Source organism: Procambarus clarkii, chromosome 63, assembly GCF_040958095.1.
Source record: "Procambarus clarkii isolate CNS0578487 chromosome 63, FALCON_Pclarkii_2.0, whole genome shotgun sequence".
Lineage (NCBI taxonomy): Eukaryota > Metazoa > Arthropoda > Malacostraca > Decapoda > Cambaridae > Procambarus > Procambarus clarkii.
This window is the reverse complement of record NC_091212.1, coordinates 2,246,551-2,259,835: the sequence shown is the minus strand read 5'-3', so window position 1 is coordinate 2,259,835 and position 13,285 is coordinate 2,246,551.

Below are 13,285 nucleotides of genomic sequence, written 5' to 3'. Positions count from 1 at the left end.
ATGGTACATCACCACCATGTGTCTTACAGGCACACTCTCCCATGGTACATCACCACCATGTGTCTTACAGGCACACTCTCCCATAGTACATCACCACCATGTGTCTTACAGGCACACTCTCCCATAGTACATCACCACCATGTGTCTTACAGGCACACTCTCCCATGGTACATCACCACCATGTGTCTTACAGGCACACTCTCCCATGGTACATCACCACCATGTGTCTTACAGGCACACTCTCCCATGGTACATCACCACCATGTGTCTTACAGGCACACTCTCCCATGGTACATCACCACCATGTGTCTTACAGGCACACTCTCCCATGGTACATCACCACCATGTGTCTACAGGCACACTCTCCCATGGTACATCACCACCATGTGTCTTACAGGCACACTCTCCCATGGTACATCACCACCATGTGTCTTACAGGCACACTCTCCCATGGTACATCACCACCATGTGTCTTACAGGCACACTCTCCCATGGTACATCACCACCATGTATCTTACAGGCACACTCTCCCATGGTACATCACCACCATGTGTCTTACAGGCACACTCTCCCATGGTACATCACCACCATGTGTCTTACAGGCACACTCTCCCATGGTACATCACCACCACCATGTGTCTTACAGGCACACTCTCCCATGGTACATCACCACCATGTATCTTGACCTTGTCAAGCACAAGTTGGGCGAAGCTTGAAAAATTTCAGAGGTATGCCACTATACTAGTCCCAGAATTAGGAGGCATGAGTTACGAGGAAAGGCTGGGGAAATACATCTCACGACACTGGAAGACGGTAGAGTAAGGGGAGGCATGATCACTACCTTCAAAATTCTCAGAGGAATTGACAGGGTTGATAAAGATTGACTGTTTAACACGGGTGGTACGCGAACAAGGGGACACAGGTGGAAACTGAGTACCCACGTGAGCCACAGGGACGTTAGAAAGAACTTTTTCAGTGTTAGAGTAGTTAACAGGTGGAATGCATTAGGCAGTGATGTGGTGGAGGCTGCCTCCATACACAGTTTTAAATGTAGATATGATAGAGCCCGATAGGCTCAGGAATCTGTACACCAGTTGATTGACGGTTGAGAGGCGGGACCAAAGAGCCAGAGCTCAACCCCTGCAAGCGCACACATGGGGCCGGTGGCTGAGTGAACAGCATGCTGTATGCGTGATCCTAACGACTCACTGCTGCTCAGCGAGTCGTAAACACAGAAGTTTAGCCCGCTCAACTGTTCTCCCAGCATGGACCCTACACCAATTCCTCTCGACAACGACGAGGAGCGTCCCGTCAGGGGCGTCCTGCCCTTCTCAACATTTAAGGTAGTGTTTGTGTTTTGTTGGCGCGCCGGATCAGTGTTTGTGTAGTTGGCGCGTCGGACCAGTGTTTGTCTCTGTGTTGGCGCGCGCGCTCTGATGCACGCCTGCTGGTTCAGCCTTGGTGACCAAATGCAGGTGCAGTGGTCCTAGAGGGGGTGGTGACCCTCGGTGTTATGGGGCACTGGTTTTTCTCCAGTAGGTGGCTGTAATTTGGAGCACACTCGGGAGGAGGCCTGACCACCCCCCCCCACCCCCACCCTCACCCAGTCGACGTGAGGCTTTACATTCAGGTTTGTTTTAACTTTTGCTTATTGCCTATAAGTTATTAGGTAAAGTCAGCTAGGTTAGGCTAGCTGCCGAGTCACAGGCCTCTGGCCACTAGCTTTTTCATGGACTAGTTTTTCCATAAGTTTCCTTAACTTATTAATGAATTTAATGCAGTGTCAAGCTCCATGTTTCTTTTGCAGGTTGTACATTTAGGTTTATTTAACTTTTGCTTTGCCTTTAAGTTATTAGGGAAAGTCAGCTAGGTTAGGCTAGCTGCTGTGTGACACGCCTCTGGCCCCTAGCTTTGTTTTCATGGACTTGTTTTCCCACAAGTTTCCTTAATCTACTACTGAAATTTATGCAGTGTTAAGCTGCATGTTTCTTTAGCTGGTTTGTTTTAACTTTTGGTCATTGCCTATAAGTTAGTAGGTAAAGTTAGCTAGGTTAGGCTAGCTGCAGTGTCACAGGCCTCTGGCCCCTAGCTTTGTTTTATGGATTTGTTTTTCCATAAGCTTCCTTAATTTACAGTATTAATGAATTTTATGCGGTGTCAAGCTGCGTGGTTCTTTGCTGGTTTTACATTTATGTTTGTTTAACCTCTGCTTTGCCTTTTATGTGATTATGTAAAGTCAGCCAGGATGTGTTAGTTGTAGGCGTCTCCAGACGTCTCGTCGGGCCGGTTTAGCCCGCACGTTCGTCCCCAGATGTTCTTGCCTGGCCGGTTTAGCCCGCACGTTTGTCCCAGACGTTGTCGTAAGTCCGGTACATTTGTTCCCAGACATTTCGTCCGGCTGGTATAGCCGGCACGTTCGTACCCAGACGTTTTCGTCTGGCCGGTGTAGCCCGGTACATTTGTTCCCAGACGTTTCGTCGGCTGGTATAGCCGGCACGTTCGTACCCAGACGTTTTCGTCTGGCCGGTGTAGCCCGGTACATTTGTTCCCAGACGTTTCGTCCGGCTGGTATAGCCGGCACGTTCGTACCCAGACGTTTTCGTCTGGCCGGTGTAGCCCGGTACATTTGTTCCCAGACGTTTCGTCCGGCTGGTATAGCCGGCACGTTCGTACCCAGACGTTTTCGTCTGGCCGGTGTAGCCCGGTACATTTGTTCCCAGACGTTTCGTCCAGCTGGTATAGCCAGCACGTTCGTACCCAGACGTTTTCGTCTGGCCGGTGTAGCCCGGTACATTTGTTCCCAGACGTTTCGTCCAGCTGGTATAGCCGGCACGTTCGTACCCAGACGTTTCGTCTGGCCGGTGTAGCCCGGTACATTTGCTCCCAGACGTTTCGTCCGGCTGGTATAGCCGGCACGTTCGTACCCAGACGTTTTCGTCTGGCCGGTGTAGCCCGGTACGTCAATTCCACCACGTTTCGTTCGAATGCTGTAGCACAATATTCCCGTGTTTTCATTGGTCGCGTGTACCAGATGTTGGTCTGCCTGGAGTGCCCGGTTACGCGGGCCCCTTCCTCATCCCAAGTTTTCAGCGTCCAGCCTAATGCCTGGCCGTGTGGTCTGCCGCTTGAGCGACTTCAAATCAAATCAAATGTTTATTTAGGTAAGGTACATATATACAAGAGATTTTACGAGTAATGGATTTAATTCTAATTATTGCGGTCATTTTTAATTAATTCTGTTCAATTTTATTACATTCCTTTATTTAGACTTTCAGCTTGATTAGTTTCATTACACGGCAAATTTAGGAAATTTATAGCATTGCTTACACCTCTTGCCTTAAAAAAAAAAAAAAAAAAAAAAAATCTATTCGTAAAAGAATTCGTATTTTCATGTCAATTTAGTGAACGGGAGCCCGCTCTTGTTTTGGTGATTTACGTTCCTCCATCATTAACCAAACGCTTACTAAAATAACTTATATCCTTAGTCTCCCAGTCATGACGTGTATTAAGACTAAAGTTTTTCTCAATTTAGCATGGAGCAATGCCTCTGACTTTAGATGATTCCTGCACTTGTTTTATGAGTCAATTCCCTCAGCAATTTGTTACTGCAATTTATGCATTGCGTTTGCTCCACGTTATATTTAACTTTTCTGCCGCGATTAAACTTTCAGTTTATTCCTCAATTTAGTCGGAAGGTACTGCTGCTTCCCAGCCGACGTCCTTCCTGTGACGAGTTAAGCCGGCGATGTTTTCAGTTTTATATTTATTTGGTCATATAGCTAGGCGGCCTCCCAGGCCGCTGGTTTATCCAGACGTGTTGTCTGCCCGGTGTAGCCCGGATGTCACTGCGGCCTCCCAGGCCGCTGGTTTACCCAGACGTGTTGTCTGCCCGGTGTAGCCCGGATCTCACTGCGGCCTCCCAGGCCGCTGGTTTACCCAGACGTGTTGTCTGCCCGGTGTAGCCCGGATGTCACAGCGGCCTCCTAGGCCGCTGGTTGCGAAGTTCCAGCTGACGTGTCTTTTTCACTCCTTTTCGTTATTGTATTTGGTTGTATTTACCTCGGCTCAGTGTTAATCCCGTTTCTCTAACGAGTTATAGTCCAGCTTCATTTTGAGCATACTTTGTTTTGCAATTTATAATTAATTATAGTTATAATTGGTTTATAATTTTATTATTTACACCATTTTATTTAAGATTATTCATGTAATATAATTTATTACATTGTTAGGCTTTTACAACGACGTCGTCCCAGCCGGTGTTGTTCCTGCAGAGGATGGGCCAGCTGGTGGCTCGGCCGTAGCTGTTGCAGCGGGCACCCTCACAGACTCAGCTAGTTTCAGCAGACGATGTTACAGCTGCTAACACCCCAGTTCCATCTTAGGCTTCCCGGCAGCCAATGCTTCAGTCAGGAACCTCCAGCTGAAGCGTTCCAACCGACGTTGCGCCCAGCAATTTATTTTTCTTCCATTCTGCGGCACTTGCCGTCATCGGTTATTTACGATATTACATTGTATTCTTACATTGTACGATTATTTACGACATTGTATTCTTAATATTATTCCTTATTACAGTTACTGGATGACGGTTCCCCGCCGTCGATTTCACTTTGCTCCTGTTCTAAAAGATGTAGCCGAAGTTCACGGCGCACTAGCTGCGGCTTGCAGACGCTCATTGACAACACAAGACTACACTCAGCGGCCACTTAAGGCAGACTCCTTGGCTTCTATCCAGCCCTATCACCCGTCTGGAGGCAGAGATGGGATGGAGACCAAGGGTAATGTTCCCCGCTCACATTCTACATCCGCTTAGGACACAAGCATGTTATAGATTTGGCTTTAAGAATTGGTTCTTATTCCATTTTATGGTTTATGTATATATTGCTTTATTGTATATACCCGTTCTTGGTATATGTATTGTTATATTCAAGATTTATAGTGTTTCGTATTATCCTTGTTTATAGTTGCTTTGTGCTTCTTTGCTGCTCTCCTACTGGCTTTCTCCCACCTTTGCTCTTAGCAAAGGTACTTCCCCCTTCCATTTGCTGGAAGATTCTTAGAATTGTTAGCCCCCTTCATTGCTACAGTATAATTATTCGGAAAACTCTTTATTCATCCAGGATTGTTAATTAAGGAATCTCTTAATTCCTGTGCCGGGCTCCCTCCCCCCGTTTTCGTCTCCGTATTGATTCAGCTAGGGTTTCCCTCTCGTCTGTGCTCTTGCCTGTCACGATAACACTGCATGCCGCTTCTGCCCACCCTTACTGCCTTATATCTTTCAGCCCGGGGGAGGTGATCTACGCGACAAAAAAATCGACGCACGCTCCGACTGGACCAGGTATCGCTTACATGGTCAGGAATCAACACTCTTCGGATCCTGCAAGCGCAGTGCAGGACGCACGCATACCCTAGCCCAACGAGCGTCCCCCGGCAAGTTCTACCCGGCCCGTGCCCAGTGAACAGGCAACACTTCAGGGCGATTAATTCGCGCCGCCCTCGCAGAGCTAGGCTCGCCTTCAGCCGACCACGCCCTCTTACCTTTAGAATTGACAGGGCCACTCGGCTCTCTTGACGGGCTAGCCATCGGAGTTAACGGCGGGTCCAGCAACCAGCTGGAAGACCCAGCTGACTACGTCCGGGACGTTGTTGCACTGCCACTCTGAGGCCTCCTTGCGACCAGCGGGCCTCGCCCTTCGGGGGGGGGGGGGGGGGGCAGCTGGCCTGCGGTGGGGGTGCAGCGCCGGTCCCCAAGTGTCCCGCTGTCCGCAGCTACTCCTTTGCCCAGTCTACATGCTAGTAAGAGTAAGGAACCCCTTCTCCTTAATCCTTCTCCCGCTGGCCCTCGCGGGATTGGGGGTGCTCCGCCGGAACCCCCAAAGTGATAAGCCTGCAGATAGCTAAGAAATATTCCCATGAATTGTAATTAGTCTAATTAATGCAACTTTCATTTACTACCTATGGATGTAGTTATTAATTGTAATTGATCTCTCCTTTATCATTAAGGATTATTCATTATAATTATTCCTTAATACTTTATTGTTATGCACTAGTCAATAATTATTTATCATTCATCCTAATTAGCTATTTGATTCATTAAAAATAATTGCTTATCATTATACTATTTGTTATTATTATTATTTATTATATAATAATAATTTTATTAATTATTAATTTATTATTTATTAATTTATATAATAAATTAATTTATTATTTATTAATTTATATAATAAATTAATTTATTATATATTAATTTATTATTTACCATTATAAAATAAACAAGTCCCCAATCTGAGCACGTTTTCTTCCAACCTCAGAAAATACATCTCACGACACTGGAAGACGGAAGAGTAAGGGGAGGCATGATCACTACCTTCAAAATTCTCAGAGGAATTGACAGGGTTGATAAAGATTGACTGTTTAACACGGGTGGTACGCGAACAAGGGGACACAGGTGGAAACTGAGTACCCACGTGAGCCACAGGGACGTTAGAAAGAACTTTTTCAGTGTTAGAGTAGTTAACAGGTGGAATGCATTAGGCAGTGATGTGGTGGAGGCTGACTCCATACACAGTTTTAAATGTAGATATGATAGAGCCCGATAGGCTCAGGAATCTGTACACCAGTTGATTGACGGTTGAGAGGCGGGACCAAAGAGCCAGAGCTCAACCCCTGCAAGCGCACACACGCACACATGGGGCCGGTGGCTGAGTGAACAGCATGCTGTACGCGTGATCCTGTGGTCCCAGGTTCGATTCCAGGCGCTGGCGAGAAACAATGGGCAAAGTTTCTTTCACCCTGATGCGCCTGTTACCTAGCAGTAAATAGGTACCTTGGAGTTAGACAGCTGTTACGGGCTGCTTCCTGGGTGTGTGGGTGGGGGGGGGAAAGAATTTGAAGTTAGTTACAGTTCATTGATTGACAGTTGAGAGGCGGGCCTAAAGAGCAGAGCTCAACCCCCGCAAGAACATCTAGGTGAATACACACAAATCAAATCAAATCAAATCAAATATTTATTCAGGTAAAGTACATACATACAAGGTGAGATACACAACGTTGATGGATTTATAGATAGAGCTAGTACATACAATGCCTAAAGCCACTATTACGCAAAGCGTTTCGGGCAGGAAAAACACTAAAGACTAAAACTTAATACTAATTGAGATTAAAGTATAAATTGTGTTGAGAAAATAAAAAGATAAAAAAGGGGGAACATGGCAAAACAATAGCAAATATACAATTTGGTCAACAAACAGCATTATTTAAAATAGTAGACATGGGTTGACATTATAGGGGTAAGGTAGGTTACAGGGAGTTAATTAGGTAGTGCTTAGTTTTTATCTTAAACTGGTTGAGAGAGGTACAGTCTTTAACATGATTGGGAAGGTCATTCCACATTCTGGGTCCCTTGATTTGTAGAGCATTTCTGGTTTGATTAAGTCGTACTCTTGGAATATCAAATAGGTATTTGTTTCTGGTGTGGTGCTCATGGGATCTGTTAAATTACAACCTTCTAGGAAGCTTTAAGGTCAGGATTGACATTACAGTTCAGCGTTTTATATATATATAAAATACACATGAGAGGATGTGCAGTAACATAATATCTAACATATTCAGAGATTTGAGTAAGGGTACCGAGTGATGTCTGGGGCCAGAGTGAGATATTGTCCTAATAGCAGCTTTGTGTTGAGTAATTAGAGGACGTACACGCACACGCGCGCGCCTCATATCTATCATTACTAAGAGGGTTAATACCTCCCGTTCCCCCCTCTAACGAGGCAGCGGAAAGCTGACTGGTAATCCGGATATCCGTTGTCTCTCGGGCCAAGGTTGAGACACTTTAGAGATATTGATTCTCCTTCGCGCTAGTCTACCCTATTAGTGAAGCCACCGTTCTCTAAATTATAGAGAACGGAGATCGGAGAACTATATAGTAGGTAAACTATACCATTCCGGTCCTTCCCGGAGACCTTGGAAAGCAAGTCTCACCACGTTATGGTCAGGAATTCCAGTTGGCAGCTGAGTGACAGGAAAAAAACTGATTTTTAATTTTAATTTCTGTCTGTATTTAATTCTGTCGGCCTCTGTCTCTCTCTCTCTCTACCCATCCACTTGGGGTGGACGGTAGAGCGACGGTCTGGCTTCATGCAGGTTGGCGTTCAATCTCCGAACGTCCACAAGAGGTTGGGCACCATTCCTCTAGCTCCCTCCGTCCCATCCCTAATCCTTATCCTGACCTCTTCCCAGTGGTTGGGCACCATTCCTCCCCCCCCCGTCCCATCCCTAATCCTTATCCTGACCCCTTCCCCGTGGTTGGACACCATTCCTTCCCCCCGTCCCATCCCTAATCCTTATCCTGACCCCTTCCCCGTGGTTGGACACCATTCCTTCCCCCCGTCCCATCCCTAATCCTTATCCTGACCCCTTCCCCGTGGTTGGACACCATTCCTTCCCCCCGTCCCATCCCTAATCCTTATCCTGACCCCTTCCCAGTGGTTGGGAACCATCACCAGCAATGGACCAGCGATGGACCAGTGATGACAGACCAGTGATGGACCATTGATGGAGCAGTAATGACGGACCAGTGACGAACCAGTGATGGACCAGTGATGGGCCAAGGATGATGGACCAGTGATGGGCCAAGGATGATGGACCAGGGATGATGGACCAGTGATGGGCCAGTACTCACCTTTTGTACTTACGTAGTTGTGCTTGCTGGGGGTGTGGGAAAACTTGACTCATGTAAATCATTTAAATTAATAATATTTTCGATAGCTACGAAGGACCACAACTTTTTGTGAATACGTGGAAAACTAGGTGGAGCAAGTGGTTTAATTGATATTAATTCCATGAACTAGTCTCCTATGGATGTTCTTAATTAATAATACATTGAATATTAAAGGGACTGTATTATGAGTCAAATTAACTCACCCAAAATGGGGGGTTACATGTGAAATGACTAATATATCTCCAAGCATGATTTCAGTGCTGGTTCTTCACTGAAGTAATTGAATATGGATAAAATTGGTTATATAGTAATAATTAGAAGTAAATGTACTTCAATATACTACAGTAAAATAAATAGTTTAAGATGAATCAAAGGGTTAGTACAAGTGATCTCAATAGATCATTAATATACTGTAGGGTTATTTATCTACAGACAAACATTAACAGCTTAGCTGTAAAATAAGAGATGTGAAATCGGTTGCCACACTCCACTGACGACGTGTTGTGTCGAGGAAATTGTTGCAGGTGAAGGTGGTGGTGGGATAGTCTAGCCCCTTGTGTGGCGGGGACCCGGGTGGTGGTGGGATAGTCTAGCTCCTTGTGTGGCGGGGACCCGGGTGGTGGTGGGATAGCCTAGCTCCTTGTGTGGCGGGGACCCGGGTGGTGGTGGGATAGCCTAGCTCCTTGTGTGGCGGGGACCCGGGTGGTGGTGGGATAGTCTAGCTCCTTGTGTGGCGGGGACCCGGGTGGTGGTGGGATAGTCTAGCTCCTTGTGTGGCGGGGACCCGGGTGGTGGTGGGATAGTCTAGCTCCTTGTGTGGTGGGGACCCGGGTGGTGGTGGGATAGTCTAGCTCCTTGTGTGGCGGGGACCCGGGTGGTGGTGGGATAGTCTAGCTCCTTGTGTGGTGGGGACCCGGGTGGTGGTGGGATAGTCTAGCTCCTTGTGTGGTGGGGACCCGGGTGGTGGTGGGATAGTCTAGCTCCTTGTGTGGTGGGGACCCGGGTGGTGGTGGGATAGTCTAGCTCCTTGTGTGGTGGGGACCCGGGTGGTGGTGGGATAGTCTAGCTCCTTGTGTGGTGGGGACCCGGGTGGTGGTGGGATAGTCTAGCTCCTTGTGTGCGGGACCCGGGTGGTGGTGGGATAGTCTAGCTCCTTGTGTGTGGGGACCCGGGTGGTGGTGGGATAGTCTAGCTCCTTGTGTGGGGGACCCGGTGGTGGTGGGATAGTCTAGCTCCTTGTGTGGTGGGGACCCGGGTGGTGGTGGGATAGTCTAGCTCCTTGTGTGGCGGGGACCCGGGTGGTGGTGGGATAGTCTAGCTCCTTGTGTGGCGGGGACCCGGGTGGTGGTGGGATAGTCTAGCTCCTTGTGTGGGGGGACCCGGGTGGTGGTGGGATAGTCTAGCTCCTTGTGTGGCGGGGACCCGGGTGGTGGTGGGATAGTCTAGCTCCTTGTGTGGCGGGGACCCGGGTGGTGGTGGGATAGTCTAGCTCCTTGTGTGGTGGGGACCGGGTGGTGGTGGGATAGTCTAGCTCCTTGTGTGGCGGGGACCCGGGTGGTGGTGGGATAGTCTAGCTCCTTGTGTGGCGGGGACCCGGGTGGTGGTGGGATAGTCTAGCTCCTTGTGTGGCGGGACCCGGGTGGTGGTGGGATAGTCTAGCTCCGTGTGGTGGGGACCCGGGTGGTGGTGGGATAGTCTAGCTCCTTGTGTGGCGGGGACCCGGGTGGTGGTGGGATAGTCTAGCTCCTTGTGTGGCGGGACCCGGGTGGTGGTGGGATAGTCTAGCTCCTTGTGTGGGGGACCCGGGTGGTGGTGGGATAGTCTAGCTCCTTGTGTGGCGGGGACCCGGGTGGTGGTGGGATAGTCTAGCTCCTTGTGTGGCGGGGACCCGGGTGGTGGTGGGATAGTCTAGCTCCTTGTGTGGCGGGGACCCGGGTGGTGGTGGGATAGTCTAGCTCCTTGTGTGGTGGGGACCCGGGTGGTGGTGGGATAGTCTAGCTCCTTGTGTGGCGGGGACCCGGGTGGTGGTGGGATAGTCTAGCTCCTTGTGTGGCGGGGACCCGGGTGGTGGTGGGATAGTCTAGCTCCTTGTGTGGCGGGGACCCGGGTGGTGGTGGGATAGTCTAGCTCCTTGTGTGGTGGGGACCCGGGTGGTGGTGGGATAGTCTAGCTCCTTGTGTGGCGGGGACCCGGGTGGTGGTGGGATAGTCTAGCTCCTTGTGTGGTGGGGACCCGGGTGGTGGTGGGATAGTCTAGCTCCTTGTGTGGGGACCCGGGTGGTGGTGGGATAGTCTAGCTCCTTGTGTGGCGGGGACCCGGGTGGTGGTGGGATAGTCTAGCTCCTTGTGTGGCGGGGACCCGGGTGGTGGTGGGATAGTCTAGCTCCTTGTGTGGCGGGGACCCGGGTGGTGGTGGGATAGTCTAGCTCCTTGTGTGGCGGGGACCCGGGTGGTGGTGGGATAGTCTAGCTCCTTGTGTGGCGGGGACCCGGGTGGTGGTGGGATAGTCTAGCTCCTTGTGTGGCGGGGACCCGGGTGGTGGTGGGATAGTCTAGCTCCTTGTGTGTGGGGGACCCGTGGTGGTGGTGGGATAGTCTAGCTCCTTGTGTGGTGGGGACCCGGGTGGTGGTGGGATAGTCTAGCTCCTTGTGTGGCGGGGACCCGGGTGGTGGTGGGATAGTCTAGCTCCTTGTGTGGCGGGGACCCGGGTGGTGGTGGGATAGTCTAGCTCCTTGTGTGGCGGGGACCCGGGTGGTGGTGGGATAGTCTAGCTCCTTGTGTGGCGGGGACCCGGGTGGTGGTGGGATAGTCTAGCTCCTTGTGTGGCGGGGACCCGGGTGGTGGTGGGATAGTCTAGCTCCTTGTGTGGTGGGGACCCGGGTGGTGGTGGGATAGTCTAGCTCCTTGTGTGGGGGGACCCGGGTGGTGGTGGGATAGTCTAGCTCCTTGTGTGGCGGGGACCCGGGTGGTGGTGGGATAGTCTAGCTCCTTGTGTGGCGGGACCCGGGTGGTGGTGGGATAGTCTAGCTCCTTGTGTGGTGGGGACCCGGGTGGTGGTGGGATAGTCTAGCTCCTTGTGTGGCGGGGACCCGGGTGGTGGTGGGATAGTCTAGCTCCTTGTGTGGTGGGGACCCGGGTGGTGGTGGGATAGTCTAGCTCCTTGTGTGGCGGGGACCCGGGTGGTGGTGGGATAGTCTAGCTCCTTGTGTGGCGGGGACCCGGGTGGTGGTGGGATAGTCTAGCTCCTTGTGTGGTGGGGACCCGGGTGGTGGTGGGATAGTCTAGCTCCTTGTGTGGCGGGGACCCGGGTGGTGGTGGGATAGTCTAGCTCCTTGTGTGGCGGGGACCCGGGTGGTGGTGGGATAGTCTAGCTCCTTGTGTGGGGGACCGGGTGGTGGTGGGATAGTCTAGCTCCTTGTGTGGCGGGGACCCGGGTGGTGGTGGGATAGTCTAGCTCCTTGTGTGGCGGGGACCCGGGTGGTGGTGGGATAGTCTAGCTCCTTGTGTGGCGGGGACCCGGGTGGTGGTGGGATAGTCTAGCTCCTTGTGTGGGGGACCCGGGTGGTGGTGGGATAGTCTAGCTCCTTGTGTGGCGGGGACCCGGGTGGTGGTGGGATAGTCTAGCTCCTTGTGTGGGGACCCGGGTGGTGGTGGGATAGTCTAGCTCCTTGTGTGGTGGGGACCCGGGTGGTGGTGGGATAGTCTAGCTCCTTGTGTGGCGGGGACCCGGGTGGTGGTGGGATAGTCTAGCTCCTTGTGTGGCGGGACCCGGGTGGTGGTGGGATAGTCTAGCTCCTTGTGTGGCGGGACCCGGGTGGTGGTGGGATAGTCTAGCTCCTTGTGTGGGGGACCCGGGTGGTGGTGGGATAGTCTAGCTCCTTGTGTGGCGGGGACCCGGGTGGTGGTGGGATAGTCTAGCTCCTTGTGTGGCGGGGACCCGGGTGGTGGTGGGATAGTCTAGCTCCTTGTGTGGCGGGGACCCGGGTGGTGGTGGGATAGTCTAGCTCCTTGTGTGGCGGGGACCCGGGTGGTGGTGGGATAGTCTAGCTCCTTGTGTGGCGGGGACCCGGGTGGTGGTGGGATAGTCTAGCTCCTTGTGTGGGGGGACCCGGGTGGTGGTGGGATAGTCTAGCTCCTTGTGTGGTGGGGACCCGGGTGGTGGTGGGATAGTCTAGCTCCTTGTGTGGCGGGGACCCGGGTGGTGGTGGGATAGTCTAGCTCCTTGTGTGGCGGGGACCCGGGTGGTGGTGGGATAGTCTAGCTCCTTGTGTGGCGGGGACCCGGGTGGTGGTGGGATAGTCTAGCTCCTTGTGTGGGGACCCGGGTGGTGGTGGGATAGTCTAGCTCCTTGTGTGGCGGGGACCCGGGTGGTGGGGATAGTCTAGCTCCTTGTGTGGCGGGGACCCGGGTGGTGGTGGGATAGTCTAGCTCCTTGTGTGGCGGGGACCCGGGTGGTGGTGGGATAGTCTAGCTCCTTGTGTGGTGGGGACCCGGGTGGTGGTGGGATAGTCTAGCTCCTTGTGTGGGGGACCCGTGGTGGTGGTGGGATAGTCTAGCTCCTTGT